The sequence below is a fragment of the Crocuta crocuta genome, unplaced genomic scaffold, assembly GCF_008692635.1.
Source record: "Crocuta crocuta isolate KB4526 unplaced genomic scaffold, BGI_CrCroc_1.0 scaffold578, whole genome shotgun sequence".
In the NCBI taxonomy this organism is placed as follows: Eukaryota; Metazoa; Chordata; class Mammalia; order Carnivora; family Hyaenidae; genus Crocuta; species Crocuta crocuta.
This window is the reverse complement of record NW_027527442.1, coordinates 1526538-1543188: the sequence shown is the minus strand read 5'-3', so window position 1 is coordinate 1543188 and position 16651 is coordinate 1526538.

The window sequence follows — 16651 nt, the reverse complement described above, 5'->3', positions numbered from 1 at the left end:
ATGAAACTATGACAATTCTGGGTCCATATTTCTTCCTCCCCTTCCTTATCCTAACTATCACTTGTACAGTGATTCTATTTCTTACTCTTAGTGCCAAGGCCATTGTAGATATGCTTTCTTTTAATCTTTACAGCAGTTTTATCAGGTAGGATAATTCTTATCACCTGAAGACCAAAGAGAAATAACTTTCCCAAGAATATACAAGTAGTGTATAGAGCCATGTCCCAGACTCATGAGAATCACCTGTCAACCCTTCTGGCACAGTAGCATCTGGTCTATTTGGAATCTGCCTGGGCCCAACCGTTTGTCCCACTGTTCCTCTGTCTGCACATACACAGCTTTCCTGGTTATTGTTATCTGTTGGAAAGCTGGAGACCTTTGCACTGATGAACGCTTTGGCTTGTGAAGGTGCTTGTTTTACATAAACCAAATCTGTAGTAATGGGAAGTTAAGTATGTTGGGCTGGAGGAACACCAAGAATGCCTTTTTTCTTTCTGTTCTTATATTTCAATAACATACACAGAGCATCATGGAGAGGTTTCTCAGTAAATAAGACTGACTGATTAAATACAAGAATAACAGGTGGTTATAGGGCATAATTAATACTGGATTTGAATGTGGGCTGTCTATATTTTTGGACTCCATATTTGTCAAAATATCTAACCTGTAGTAAATGGTTAAGAAATAGCATTTTTATCAGTGTACAGGTTTAGTCCTTTTCCCAAGTGCTTTATTTTATGATCTCATAATATCTCAATACCACAACCACATTCTGAGCTAATATTAACTCACATACAGATACACAAACTAGTGTGTTGATACAATGAGGAACTTGTGTAAGATCATGTGTCTGTTGAGTGTCTTGGCCAGGACTGAGTTTAAACTTCATTACTATGGCTCTAGATTCCAAAAACATTTATTTTATTTCCCACTATTAGGTTTTATTATTCAAGGTTTTCTATTTTAATCATGTTATTAAAATAGTGGATTACATGCTTAACTTTCTTACATAATGTTTTTTTAAGTCTTTTGTGTGAAAATGCTGTGTTTGATTTATGAAGAAGTTATATCAAGTTTTACAAATGTTGTAGAGAAACAAGTCAAAATTTCTTGAACAAAACAATACAATATGCTCTTTAAAAAATTTGGAAGTTCAGCAGTTGTTAAACTACTTGGAATTAAACTTTATATATACATCTTTTAGCATATCAAATGTTTTAAATCCCTCTATTTGTATTATTTTTATTGTAAATTGTATATTGGTTCTATTTAAGTTTTCATAAATCAAAAATAAGTATATATCAATTTTTTATTTTTTAAGTTTAGTTATTTATTTTGAGAAAAAGACAGCACAAGTTGGGGGGAGGCAGAGAGAGGGAGACAGGGGAGAATCCCAACCAGGCTCTGAGCCACCAGCACAAAACCTGATGTGAGGCTTAAACTCATGAAACTGTGAGATCATAACATGAGCCAATACCGAGAGTCAGGCACTTAACCTACTGAGCCACCCACGTGCCCCTTAAAAATTATTTTTTAACATTTTCCTGTGTTTCTTTTGTTGAGAGAAAAATATATGCTGGGATAGTTACCCAAATAATGTTCACAGTACTTAAAACATCTTGAAAATAGAATTATTGTCAGAATGGATAAGATAGTCTTTTTATACAAAGCCAATAATAGAAAAAAAGACAAAAATTAATGATCTTGGAAACACAATAAAAGGTCAATTCGATTCAGAAAAAGAGAAACAAATAAATGGAATTTGAACATATATAAACCATTTATAATTACACCATTAATTTCTGTACATTGGATAAAAATATAACAACATTAAAGAAAACCACTATTTGCACTAAAAACAGTGTAAAATGCTGTAGCTGTAAATAATATTCATATTTTATGATTATTTATAACATTCTTTATATTGAAATTTTGCTGAAATGTTTGAAATGAATTTTTGGCATTTTACTGAATAACTCAAGATCACACTGTATGTGGACATATGTGATGCTTATAATGTAAGCTCTTAACATTCACGTAAACTAGATAAGTTCTAATTCCTACACTTATTTGTTTAATATGTTTGTGTTATATCAATTTCTTTGATGCTTAACTTCTTCCTTTGAAAATTAGAGATAATTATGTCAACATTGCAGATTTTTGTAAGGATTTAGTGACAAAATATGTCAAGGACATACCAAGTACATAAGTGCTAAGCAAGTGTAGAATATCTATGTAAAATATCTATAGACAACAGCTGCTTTTGAAAATAATGGACATATATGTAGTGAGTCATTTATTTTAATATGCAATCAATAAATTGTTTTTGATTGACCTGATATTTATGGAAATCATATAATTTGTGCCCAATTAGCAATTATCTTAGTCTTTAAATTCTGATCTCCAAACACCATTTTTTTCCCTAAGACAGGTTCATGCTTACAGCAGACAAAGTTTGAGTAGACATTTTCATATATGGTTCATTAAAATTTTAAATTTGAGTAGACATTTTCATGTATTCCTCATCAAAATTTAGATATAGGCTCTATGATTATTGGGGCTGTTCTGAATACTTAATAAATTTAAGCAAAACTAGTAAAATAAAAAAAACAGTGAATAGGATTTAAATACCATTAAGTGGATGGTATTTCTATAAGAAGTATGTATCAACCATTCAAAGGCTAGACTGAAGAGTTAAAGATAGAAACAATAAAGAAAAACCTTAAAAATTGCACAAAAGTAAGCCAAAGTAAAGAGAAATTGACAGATTAGTAGAAAAATAATACAATGAATAAAATTCAGTAGAATGCGGATAAGCTAACTATGAGGTAATGAGTAAGAATGAAACAGATTACCTATTCTCTATCTCTCCATATATGTGTGTATATACACATATGCATATACATATGTGTGTATGCATATGTGTATATATATATTTATGAAGAAAATGGAAGAATACATATATATATATTTATATAATATGCATATATCTGAAAGAATCTATATGCATGGAAGGATCTGTCAGGACAAAGCACTGTTCGAGTCAGCCATGTAAGACATTGATGTTGTAGAATAAACTTAGCTCAGACCTGTCATGGTGATCATATTTTTAAAATGATGCTTTTGGGACCCCAGTCAGAGTGCCTTTTTTGTTGTTGTTAACTATCAGAAAAGGCAAAAGGAAAGCCTCTAGAAACATAAAGAAAATGAAGGTCCCAGCAAAATATAGCTTCATACTTTCAAAAATTGGAATGGAAAAGAAAAGTCTGGTCAAAAGAAAAAAAAAAAGATTAAGTAAGTATTGGCCTCAAGTAAGAAACAAAATGACTAGAAGCACATATAAGTATTAGAGATACTGCCAATGAAATATGAAAGAAAGAAAGAGAAGAGGTAGAAAAACAAGAGATAAAGTTGCTTTAATGCATGGGCATTGAGGGTATTATGTTAAGTAAAACAAGTCATGTGGAGAAACGCAAATACCATGTGATTTCAGACATATGTGGAATCTTAAAAAACAAAACAAATGAGTATACCAACAGAAAGCAGAATTAGGCCTATAAATACAGAGGACAGACTGATAGTTGCCAGAGAAAAGGACTTGGGGCGGGGGGTGGCAAAATGGATGAAGGAGGTGAAGAGATACAGGCTTCTAGTTGTGAAATGAGTTGTGAAATGAGTTGTGAAACTAATGGTAGCATTGTGTGTCAGCTATACTCAAATTAGAAAGAAAGAAAAGAAAAGAAAGAAAGAAAGAGAAAGAAAGAAAGAAGAAAAGAAAGAAAGAAAGATACTTTAATGGTATCAGCAATGTAAGAATGCTCTCTTACTTGGAAATATCATTAGATGCAAAATATAAAAGTATCAAAAGTTCAAGATTTAAGGGCAAGTTAATTATATTCTTTTTTAAAATAGACATAATAAAATGACTCAACACGCTCTCATATCTCAAAGGTAAAAGGAAAACTAATTTTCTTTAGGGTTTACTAGCATGTAGGTAAAAATGAGACCACATTATATTTTATACTCAACTTGTGTTGACTCTGTTGCCAGTTGCATCATTTCCACGGAAGTCTCTCATGGAGCTGCAGTGAAGGACATGTGGCTTCCCTTCCACTGTCCTTTTTATACAGAGCTTTCCTTGTTCAAATCAAGTCAGGTATATAGATAAGGATAGATGTATATGTCTACATAAAAGTATCTGGGTTTGGTGGTTCTAGGAACCTGATCATGCCTGTCAGCTGAGAGCCAGGAGGCTCGCACAAAAACAAGACTACAATGTTAAAACACTATGACTCTTTCATCAAAGTGTCTTCAAAATTTTCACCTTCTTTCTTTTCTCTTTTCAGCCTTTTTATTCATCCCCCTTGTCTCATTTCTCCACTTCTTATGACTCCTCCTGTTTCTCATTGTTCTTTTTTAAAAGTATATAATTTAGTCATGGAAAAATTATGTCATGAAACCAAGTTCTACCCTGCATTTTTAGCTCACTCTAAAGTGGTGGTGATTGAGTTATGATTAGGGACCATTTACTAAGTAACAAGGGTCAAAAATGAGTTTGGTTCATGACTGAAAATAACGGACCAAGTAAGAAATCATTAAACCTAATGAACAGTCTAGGATCTAATAGTTTCCAAATTGCAAAGAATGACAGAAATGGCCATATGAGTATTAACATGTTAATTAAAATTAGTGATGCTTGGCAATAAAAAATATAAAAAAGTAGATTCTGAAAGGTCTGAATAGCTTACAGACAGCTCATGTAAGTTTTTCCAAGTTCATTTCCATATTTCAAAGCATTCAACACTCTTAATATCAAATACTTAAAAGAAATAAAGAGACAAATTCATTTTCATATTTTGGACAAAGAAGAAAATGGCAATATGCAGTTACTTTTTTTTTGTTCTCAGAGTAAAAGATGCTTTTATTGTCTGGGCATTTGTTGATCCCAAGAGTATACCCAATAAACATTACAAGTACTAATTTCCATCTAAAAGACCAGCTCTTGGGAATATAAATTTCAGCAAATTCCTTCTTACTTTTTTGGTTTTTTTTTTTCCTTTTTTGCTGCATGATTTTTTTTTAAACCCAAGCTATTATATGATCTCACACATAATCTCTTTATGCATCTTTAACATACTAAACTCCTTCTTTATTATTTATTTACATTACGATAGTGACATTATCATTGTTAACATAATTGGTAAAAATTCTTTGGTAGTACTTAATATAACTCTATTTCAAATATGCATTTGAAACTTTAACTTATTTTATTTGTGATTTGATACTCAATTGGTCTAGAGACTTGTTTAGAATATATTTATACTTTGAGCTGATTTTACATGGTGTAAGAAAATTATTTTTCTTTTTGGAACCCAAAGCTATGCTCTCAGTCTTACTCTAGTCTTCTCCTGATACTAAGTGTCCCTCAAAATCCAATTCTACTTAACCTTTTAAAAATATGTGGCATTATAGGAGGGCCTGGGTGGTTCAGTCGGATAAGCATCTGACTTTTGCTCAGGTCATGATCTCATGGTTTGTGAGTTTGAGCCCTGCGTCTGACTCTGTGCTGACAGCTTGGAGCCTGCTTCAGATTCTGTGTTTTCCTCTCTCTTTGTCCCTCCCCCACTTGTGCTCTGCCTCGCTCTGTCTCTCAAAAATAAATAAATGTAAACATTTCTTTTTAAATATATGGCATTATCTGTTCTCTTTGAATATCCCTTTCCAATTTTTTAATGAAAAATCTTATTTTAATTGTCTTAGTAAGATTACAATGCTGATTCCTGGAAATCTATCATGGCATTTATAAGTAATATAGAAGAAGTTCTACATCTAATAAGATATATAAGAAGTTTAAGAGTGCCACTGTTGGGGTGCCTGGGTGGCTCAGTCAGTTAAGTGTCCGACTTCTGCTTAGCTCATGATCTCACAGTCCAGTTCGTGGGTTCGAGCCCTGTGTCCAGCTCTGTGCTGACAGCTAGCTCAGAGCCTGGAGCCTGTTTTGGATTCTGTATCTCCCTCTCTCTCTGACCCTCCCCTGCTCATGCTGTCTCTCTCTGTCTCTCTCTCAGAAATAAATAAAACATCAAAAAATTAAAAAAAAAGAAATAAATAAAACATTAAAAAAAAATAAGAGTGCCACTGCCAATTTTAATTTCAGTAAGACTCATTTTTGTGCAACTGTTTAGAAGATACATTAGATTTTTCTAAATGGTTTGCTACATTTTTACAGATGACTATATGCAAAGAACATTAATCTCAAATATTTGAACTTAAGTTTCAATATATTTAAAAGCTTACTAAATACAATGGAAGTTATATTTCATAGTAAAGTGTAAAATAATAGATAGCAGATATGAGTGTAAGATGAGCAGAGTAATAACCTGAATGTTTTAAGTTTCCAAACTCTTAAAATAGACTCTCCAAATACTGTTTATGACTATTTATCCAAGCCCACTATAAACAGAGTGGCTCATTTGCTTTTTCTTTTGCTAACAGAATTTACCTTTAAATTTTCCAGTGGATTTCCATTCTTGTGATTGGATTTGTCATATTTGATACTGCAATAACATTATTTGACCATGACTATGCTTTACTTTACATTAATATATAAATTCAGATTAATATATTTTCCACAATCCACTACTGTAAATTCTTGTTCAAGGCCATAATCTCATAAGAAGGCATACATTTGGAAGAATATACATAGCAATCCAGGTAATTGGAGAATATAAATACTTAGGATGAAAAACAACCTATAAAATAAACACATTCACATGGATTAATAGTGCTGTTTTTTGTTCAAGCTAAGGAACTCATCAATTTTATTTTGATATATTTTAATGATCATAAAAAGACACACATTTTTAATATAAAATTTATTTCAATTATCACTTTCTGTGAAAGCACCTTTGGAAAGAAATTCATTGGAAATTTAAAGCCAAGCAAATAGATATTAAGAAAAAATATTAAAATAGTAGTTAAAATACTAATACAAAAATTAGATTTGACACTGTTAGGACATTTCATTAACAAATGAATCTTTCAATTATGCTTATTATTCAATAGCCTTAAATTGGAAGAGATAATCTCAGATTATGGAATTTACTAAAGAGCTTCAACAAAGACTGTAACATTCAAAAGATCATTACATAAATCCAAATATTTGCCATCAAATTGCATGAAGATTGTAAAATTGTAAAATTGAAAAAAATGTTAAAATTTCTGCTTATAATGCAATATAAAGTGCTGTAAGATAAGGTTGATACTATGGATTCCCTACATATCTTTTAATGATATGCAAATATAAACTGAGGGCTGATTGAGTGAAGAGGGTGGGGGATGGGCTAGATGGGTGATGGGAGGCTCTTGTTACACCAAGAGCACTGAGTGTTGTATGTTAAGTGATGAATCACTGAATTCTGCTCCTGAAATCAAGATTGTTCTGAGTTTATTTTNAAAAAAAAAAATTGTTCTGTATGTCAACTAACTGGAATTTAAATAAAAGTCTGAAAAGAAAAAAATATGCAAATGTATTGTGCTTAGAAAATTTATGATCTCATTAATAAATCAAAGTAGAAAGTATGATGATATAAGGAAATGGCCTGTCATTATTAGTGTGATTTTATCATTTTTCTTTTTACCAAAACCTCTGAATGGCAGTAACAGTTCTTTGGTTTGGAGCACAGTGTAATGTTCTAGGCTCCTTGTATATATTGCCTCCCTAGTCTAAAGATCAGCCATTCTTTGAAAACCTTTCATTCCTTTTATTGATAATGGTATTAGATCAAGATTTTCCTCTTCCTGTTTTGGTTAATGCAGATTTTCGGAGTCCATCCAGCTCTTTTGTTTATGTACTGGCTATTGTTGATTTCATGCTTGGTTATTGCACAACCTGAGAACCCCAAATATTTACAATGTGACCCTTTGCAGGAAAAGTTTGCTAACCCTGCCGTGTAACAACACAATCACTAGTTTAAAATAAAAACCTCAATCAATTAACCATTTGTTTGGTCTTTATAAAGTCAACATTTATTGGAAATTATTTAAGTATTGAGTGTCTGAGAAACTAGTTCTTAAGCACTGTGTGTATCATATTTAACATGTTATCACACATGCTTATATCATTCCCTTCTGACACTGTATTTTGCAAGCAAATACCCAATTTACATTTTGAATTTAATAGGTAAATCTTTATTTGATTAATTTCATAACTGTGGTGAAAAAATTACTTGTTGAATTAAAAAAAAAAAAAGAATGAAGGGGTTCCTGCCTGGCTCAGTCAGCAAAGCATCGACCTTTGAGCCCAGAGTCATGAGATCAAGCTCTGTGTTAGGTGTGGAGCCTACTTAAAAAAAAAAAAAAAAGTAAAAAAAAAAGACTCAAGAGCAAGTAATGACTGCTTCCAATTTAGATACCAATTTACCTTTCTAGAATTTAGTCCCTAATTCTCTGATTAGATGGCAATTATATTTCTTACCCCATTTTTGTCTACCTATTGTATACTTTCACATGCACACAATCATTCATTGTTTGCAAACTGTCAAGTAACCCCCACAATTAAAAAAAAAAAACTCCTAAATTGTGCTATTGTTTGTTCTATCAAGAAAGCTAGTATTATTATTTCGGATATTCCTGAAATTGCTACTAAGAATGCTCTTAATAACTGTAGGCAGCCAATTAATCTTATACTCCAGAACTTTTCCCTGGTTATTTGTTGAAGGAGAGATATTTATACTTTCAACATTTCTTTTTCTAATGTTTATTTATTAATTCTTCAGAGAGAGGGGGGGAGATACAGAATCCGAAGCAGATTCCAGGTTCTGAGTCGTCAGCACAGAGCTAGACTCTGGCCTTGAATGCACAAACTACGGGATTATGACCTGGGCTGAAGTCGGAGGCTTAACTGATTGTGCCACCCAGGTGTCCCTATTTTTAACATTTCTAAGTAATGAAAAAGACTTGTTATAATACACACACAATTTTCTTTTTATGAGGTTCAGAACATGTTAGAAGCATAATTCAGCATGTAAAGGGCACACACTTATTAATAATTATATAATTATTTTTTTTACTATTACTGGAATCCTAATAGCTAATTGATATGATATTTGAAGAAAATAGCCTTATGAAAAAATTATGTTAGTGAAATAATCAGACTGATTGCTTTGTCTCGCATAACTTGTTAAATAGATTATAGAAAAGGTTACTTTAGTGTATATATTTTCAAGAATTATGAAAAGAAAGAAACCATTATTTTAGTACTTTTAAAAAATGTATTTAAATCCCTATTCCCACACACACAAAAAGAACTAGTCAGTTTTATTTTCACTAGGCATAATTCTAGGCTATGCAACTAAAGCAATAAATATTATTTACAGTGTCAACCCCTTGGGGGATTATATTATAAGGGAGAAACATATGATGCAAAACCAAAATAAATAAATATATGTTACACAGTCTGGTGGTGATGCATGCTATAACAAAAATTAAGGCAGGATAAAATAAAACTCATTGTGGTAATGACAAACTATTTTGAAAGAAAATATTTGAATGACACTATGATATGGTGTTGGGTAGTGGACACTGTAATGTGTCTCCCAGATCTCCCCTCAGAACTGACAGACTTACTCCCCCAGAACCTAGGAGTGCTGGCAGTCGTGTCTCTTCAGATGTAACTCAAGTGAAGTGAGTGCCTCACCAAAGGTCATATCCCCTTCAAAGGGAGTCTTCATCCAATTAATGGTCAACATGGAGACCAATGATCCTCTGGTTTCTGAACTCTCCATATAAAACTACGGCAGTCTCAATCTTTCTGTCTCTCTCTGCCCCAACTTGCATCTTCCCTTCCATTCCACAAGAGCTGACCCTGCATATTATTTATTGTGTCTCAAAGCATGCTTCCCAGAGAATACAAACTTTTATAAGCTATATAAAGGTTTTAGAGGAATAACTTTCTAGTTAGCATAAATAGCAATATCTAAAACTTTGAGGAGAGAAAGATCTATGTATGTAAGAGAGAAGAGCAATAACTTAAGTAGACTGGTGGGTAGTGCTTGAGCAGGACAATAAAATGCCTTCAGACAGGTAACCAGAGACCAGATCATGAAATAACCTATCCACACTAATGAAGGCATATCTTTATAAACTTATAGGACTTTTAAGAATTTCAAGCATAGGAAAAATTCAACATGATTTACCTTTTCCAAAGATCACTTAACTTGAGTATTGATTTTGCAGAATGAATTAGTACACTGACTACTGATCAGAAGTCATTCAGTTTTCCTCCAATTATCAGCCATATTTCTCTAAGAATAATTAATTTAAATTCAATCGAATACAAGAAGATGTATGGTCTACTCTTCACTCATTTATCCAACCACCTATCCAATAAATAATTCATCCATCCAAGTCTTATTTATTTAGTGTATACTCTGACAGGACAATGTGATTGGGGTAGTAAACATACCACAGGTATTTTGTTTTATAATGTAACTTAATTCTAGCACAAAGTGAAAATAACAAAGAACATATTACATAATTATTTAGTTGTAATTGTGCTAAGTGTCAGGAACAAGAAGCCTATAAAGGTCATGATCTCACCACACAAGGGTCAGGAAAGACATTAACACTACTAAGAATGGGTAAGCATTAAACAGGCAAATGGCCAGAGAAGAAATGGCAGATGCAGGAACATGGAATGAAGATACTAAATCACCCAGGATCCCAGGAAGAAATAAATGGCGCTTAGATTATCATAATTTGGATAGAGGGCCTATTTCTAAAGTGTTGTCAGGGTTTAAGGAACTCACTAGCACATTGAATCTGTTACTATCATTAGTCTCGTCCATGACGAATGAAGTATAAAGAGAAGTTACTGAAGAAGCTCGGAGCAATTTTGGTAGGGCTAACTTGAGTGGAATTCTGACCTGAGGGCAAGAACTCAACAAGAAGTAATTCTAGAAGAAGGCAGGACAATCAAATGCTTTGATTTTACTTTCCTACCTCATTCTGCTTTCTTGCAGGAGACCTCATTGGCCAAATGCAGGTAGCCTAAACATGATTCCTCCTAGGGTAGAGAGCTTAGGTAGAAGGTGTTATGCCCTTAAAACTATCTGGCATGGTCCACACATTTGACTCCTTAGCAACCACTCTTTGTATCTGGCGGAAAACTTTTCTATAACATGGAGCATGCATAAAGTTCAATCAATTAACTACTGTTTTAGATGGATGTTAGTTCAGATTTCTTTCTACCTAAAATCTAAAATGATTGTCAGGTTCACTCTTCTTACTCTAAAGTAGAAAAGAATGGTAAGATAGAGTATCATAAACCATAGGAACTACAGTCACATAATTTTTAGCAGCTTCTGGTTGTGGTTACCAGTGCCCCATTCACCTACTCACTCCTTACTCTGACTGAAGTTTCTTATTCAATGAACTAATACAAACCTTCACCTGCGGAGGACCTGAATTCTTGGTGTAGGTACCTGTTAATGTATACGACTGAACTTTTCCTTCTCTAGTATTAAGTTTGGTTGAAGTTGTAGAGAAGTATTTAAATAGAAACACTTTTTAGATGCATGGCTTAGTATATTGTTGTCTTTCAAGAATATAGCTTCTTTTTGAACATTTTTTTTCTCCGTGTATTTGGAATTTATTGTGACTTGAGTACACCAGATGATATGGTTACAATCTGCTTAAATTGAAACTGGTTAAAAAATATTCCTGCATTTTCACACATTAGTTTTGGGGAATCGTGAATTAGCCTTACATTACTCTAATTATTTTTGCTTTACTATCAGAAGTTTTGGGTTCCACAATATGTTTTACTTTTCATATTCACCTAATTATTAATATTTTGCATTATGTAGAAGAGATTCATAGGAAAACGGAAGATAAAAATGGATGATTTGTAGAAAAATACATGTTAAAATTTTCTTTGTATGTACACATATATACAAATTCACATACACATGTATACATACATATACCATTTTTAACTATATGTATATGTTTAATGTTATATGGAATATATATATTACATTACTTCACTCTGTTATATAAATATGTATATAAATAAAATTGCGATAATATTGATTGATTGCTAAGTATATGCCACTACTTTCCCAAGTATGTGATAAGTATTAATTCTACAACCGAGTCAAGTAAGTACAATTAGGAGTTTCATTTTATAGGTGAGAAAACAAGGGATCAAGTAAGAGTGCAGCTATTTTTTAAAAAGGGCTACGATCTGAAATGAAGAACTTGTATTTATAACTATTTAGCTGTGCTGTGTATCCAGAGGATCCCACTCTGAAGGATTTTCATCTTTTGAGTAGAGAAACAGGTGTTCTTTTGTTCTTTTGCTTTCTTTATTATTTTTTCCTATAATCACTGGGTGTTGTTTTCATAATACATATAAATAAGGCAACAGATAATCTTAGAAAATAACTCATCCTCTTTGGATTTGAGATGACTTTTTGCATTTCTAATTAGTGTTCAACCAAATATTCCTGTTCTACATTTTTGACAGTTTTTTAACAAATTGCCTATTTTTCAGTTTTGTCAAAAATGAGCTGCCAATCTCAAATTCGTACCCTGATCACTTTTATGAATATAAAATATACTGCTTTAAAATCTGCGTTATGATTTTGAGATACCTCTGTGGCTCAAGTCAGGTGAGCGTCCGACTTAGGCTCAGGTCATGATCTCGCCATTCATGAGTTCAAGCCCCATACTGGGCTCTGTGTTGACAGCTCAGAGCCCATAGCCTGCTTCAGATTTTGTGTCTCCTGCTTTCTCTGCCCTCTCCCACTCACAGTCTCTCTCTCTCTCTCAAAAATAAATAAACATTTAAAAAAATTAAATCTGCTTTATGATTTAAAATAAGATAAAATTTTAAGAAAAAAAATAATATATGGCCATCTGATGCCCTCTCCAAACTTTTTGGGGGGATTGTTGGTTTGATGCATTAAAGAGGTATTTTCCATTTTTTAATGTGTGCCACTCTAAAACAAATTTTCAATACTCTGTAAACTTCTAGTTTTTTAAAAGTTGATAACCAAAATTTTTCATAAGTTTAAAGATTTGCAGAAGTAGTAATTTCTGTAGCATTATATTTCCATTCCACTTTCCCCATAAATTTTTAATCTAATGTAGTATTTCATGCATGAAAGTATTTGCTGAATTCCATATCATACTCTTCATATAAAGATAAGATAAACATATCAAAAACTTCGTGCAACCATAAGGGTATAATGGTTAAAAATGTGTCCTCAGTTTTAATTAGTAAAAGTACTGGTACATGCTTGTTTAAAAAAATGTTTATAAGGGTGCCTGGGTGGCTCAGTCAGTTAAGCATCTAACTTCAGCTCAGGTCATGATCTCATGGTTTGTGGGTTCAAGCCCCACGTCGGGCTCTGTGCTGAGAGCTCAGAGCCTGGAACCTGTTTCAGATTCTGTACCTTCCTCTTTCTCTGATCCTCCCCTGCTCACACTGTTACCCTCTCTCAGAAATAAATAAAACAGTAAAAAAAAATTTTTTTAATGTTTTATTTATTTCTAGGAGAGAGAGAGAGACAGCATGAGCAGGGGAGGGTCAGATAGAGAGGGAGTCACAGATTGAAACAGGCTCCAGGCTCTGAGCCGGCAGTCAGCACAGAGCCCGACGCGGGGCTCGAACCCACGAACCACGAGATCATGACCTAAGCGAAAGTCGGACACTTAACCGACTAAGCCACCCAGGCGCCCCAGAAATAAATAAAACATTAAAAAAATTAAAAAAATTTTTATACATTTTGATGAACAACTATTAAATACAAAAAGTTAAAGTTTTGTAATTGAGAGTTAAATTAGACAAGGCTTTTTATCTATCATATCATATAGGTAGCTTTACCAACAATCATTGCCCAGAAAAGATTGCCAAACCCATTAATTCTTACCAATTCCTTCACTTAAATTTCAAGTGATTAGATCTCAGAAGCAATGAACTTTTGACAATTGTCATGAAATGAGAAACTGAGTAATATCACTCCTACCTCACTCTAGAACTTACCAAAATTCAGAAAGCATCTGAAAATGGTCAATGCCAGTTTCTAATGAAAGTATATCCTTTAAAAGTGTTGGGCATGAACATGGGAAAAACACGTTGTTAAATGAATGGAATTAAGATGATTGCTTATAAGGGTGCCTGGGTGGCTCAGTCCATTAAGTGTCCAACTCTTGATTTTGGCTCAGGTCATGATCTCAAGTTTCCTGAGGTTGGGCTCTGTGCTGTCAGTCAGCTTGTGATTCTCTCTCTCTTCCTCCTTCTCTCTTTTTCTCTCTCTCTTTCTCTCCCCCTTCTCCACTTGCTCTTTCGCTCTCAAATAAAAGAATAAACTTAAAAAAAAAGGATGAATGCTTACATTGAGATTTTGAATTGTCCAAAAGAACATTCTAGGGATATATTTGCCATCATAAAGTTTGCAATTCATGAGAGTCTCATATAATTCATCATTTCTTCCTGCCCCCCCCTTTTCCTTTTGCTTCATTTCTGTGAAAGTGAAGGTAAAATCAGGACCTGAGAACCAGAACGAGTCCTGGGTATCATCCGCACTTACAGAGTACATCTTTTAGCAAAGAGTACATGAAGAAACTAAGGATCTGGATTTTGATTCCTTAAACCTATCCATTTCTATGTAACTCTTATAAAGTTTTCATCTTCTTCCAGACATACTGTGTATGAAGTTTAAAGCCAACTATTGTAACAATCCCAAATTATCTTAGGATGTTTTCAAAATTCAGTGAAATATCATTAATAAAATGAATAGGTTATTAAGTATCCCATGGGTAGCCTAGTTTTGCGCATAATAATGTTTCTTATTAGAACCTGTTATTTACTTTATTTTGTCGATTTTAAAAGTGTAAGCCTGAAAAAGAAAATTTTACAAGGTGAGGTTTAATTGAAAGTCTGCTGCAACAGTCTACAGTTTCATGTAGCTTCAGGAAAAATTTAGTGCTAATTTATTCTATTTAATGTTATCCCGATGACATATCTGGAGTTATCTATACCTAAATCTAATTTATATGATGGGCATAATTAAATATATATAGCATTTTATTTCATATCTCTATAAAGTCTCAAGGATTAAAACATGAAAACATTTTAAACAATTGAAGGCAAAAATTTTAAGGCATATTATTACAGTAAAAATACAGAACCACATTTTTACAGTACATATTATAAAACAAAAGTGACAAAATTGAGCTAAATTATCCAAATGTAATGAGGTCTCCCTCTACCTTTTTAGTCTAATATTGTGAACTATAAAAAGAAAGACTTCAATTTAAGCAGTGATCTATCAATGGAAAAATAACCACAACTCATTTGATGGTCTATGTGAACAATTAAGTAAATGTATAAACATATATTACAATATAACACTGACTTACACAACTCAGTACCTTTTAATTTGTGAAAACATACTTGTTTCAACTTTTGGTGCTAGTAAATTGCACTATTAACAAGGATAATCTTAGACTCATTTAAAGAGATTTCACAAATGACAGTGATAAATAAGACAGTAATTAAGTTTTCCACAATTGGGTGGCAAGGAATTCATCCAGGAATGCAATTCCCTTCCATCAGTCAATTTACCATCCATACCTGGTATTGTACGCATAGTCTAGGGAGCTTCCTTTAGTCCAGTCATAACCTCAACATTACTGCCACTGAGTGAGTAAAAAGACCAGAACATGCACTCTTGGCTCCTTCCTTAAAAGTAATGAAATAGAGGGGGGCCTGGGCAGCTCAAGTCGGTTGAGCATCTGACTTCGGCTCAGCTCATGATCTCACAGGTCGCCAGTTTGAGCCCTGCAATGAGCTCTGTGCTGACAGCTCCGAGCCTGGAGCCTGCTTTGGATTCTGTGTCTTCCTCTCTCTCTGCCTCTTCCCCACTCATGCTCTGTCTCTCTTTGTCTCTCAAAAAATAAGTAATTGTTAAAAAAATTTTTTTAAAAAGGTAATGAAATAGACATTTTAAGTACTTTGGCCATGCCTACCTGAATCAGAAGCTGGCAAATGCATACTTTAGTTGAAAAGCTATGTCCTCAGTTAAATTGGAAGGAAAAATTAATATGAATGTAGAAGGAATTTGGTCTTCTTTTCAAAACTGTTTTAAATGGAAAATCATTGGGGCGCCTGGGTGGCTCAGTCGGTTAGGCATCCGACTTCGGCTCAGGTCATGATCTCACGGTTTGTGTGTTCGAGCCCCGCGTTGGGCTCTGTGCTGACAGCTCAGAGCCTGGAGCCTGTCTTCGGATTCTGTAACTCCCTCCCTCTCTGACCCTCCCTTGCTCACGCTGTCTCTATCTCTCTCTCAAAAATAAATAAAACATCAAAAAAAAATAAAAAAAATGGAAACTCATCAAAACTTATTTCAAATTTCTTACTTTCTACAAAATGTCCAAATATTACTATAGATATCATTTTGTTTAGATGAGACAGAAACACCATAGATCTCAAAGTAAATGTTTTGATTGTGTACGTGTGCATATATTAAACTCCTAAAAGAATTGAACAGTCTCAAGTCACAAGAACCAAGGGTGAATTTTTTTTTTTTCCATAGGCCACCTCTTTGAATTTGAATATTCTGTTAATGTTAAAAGCAAGTTG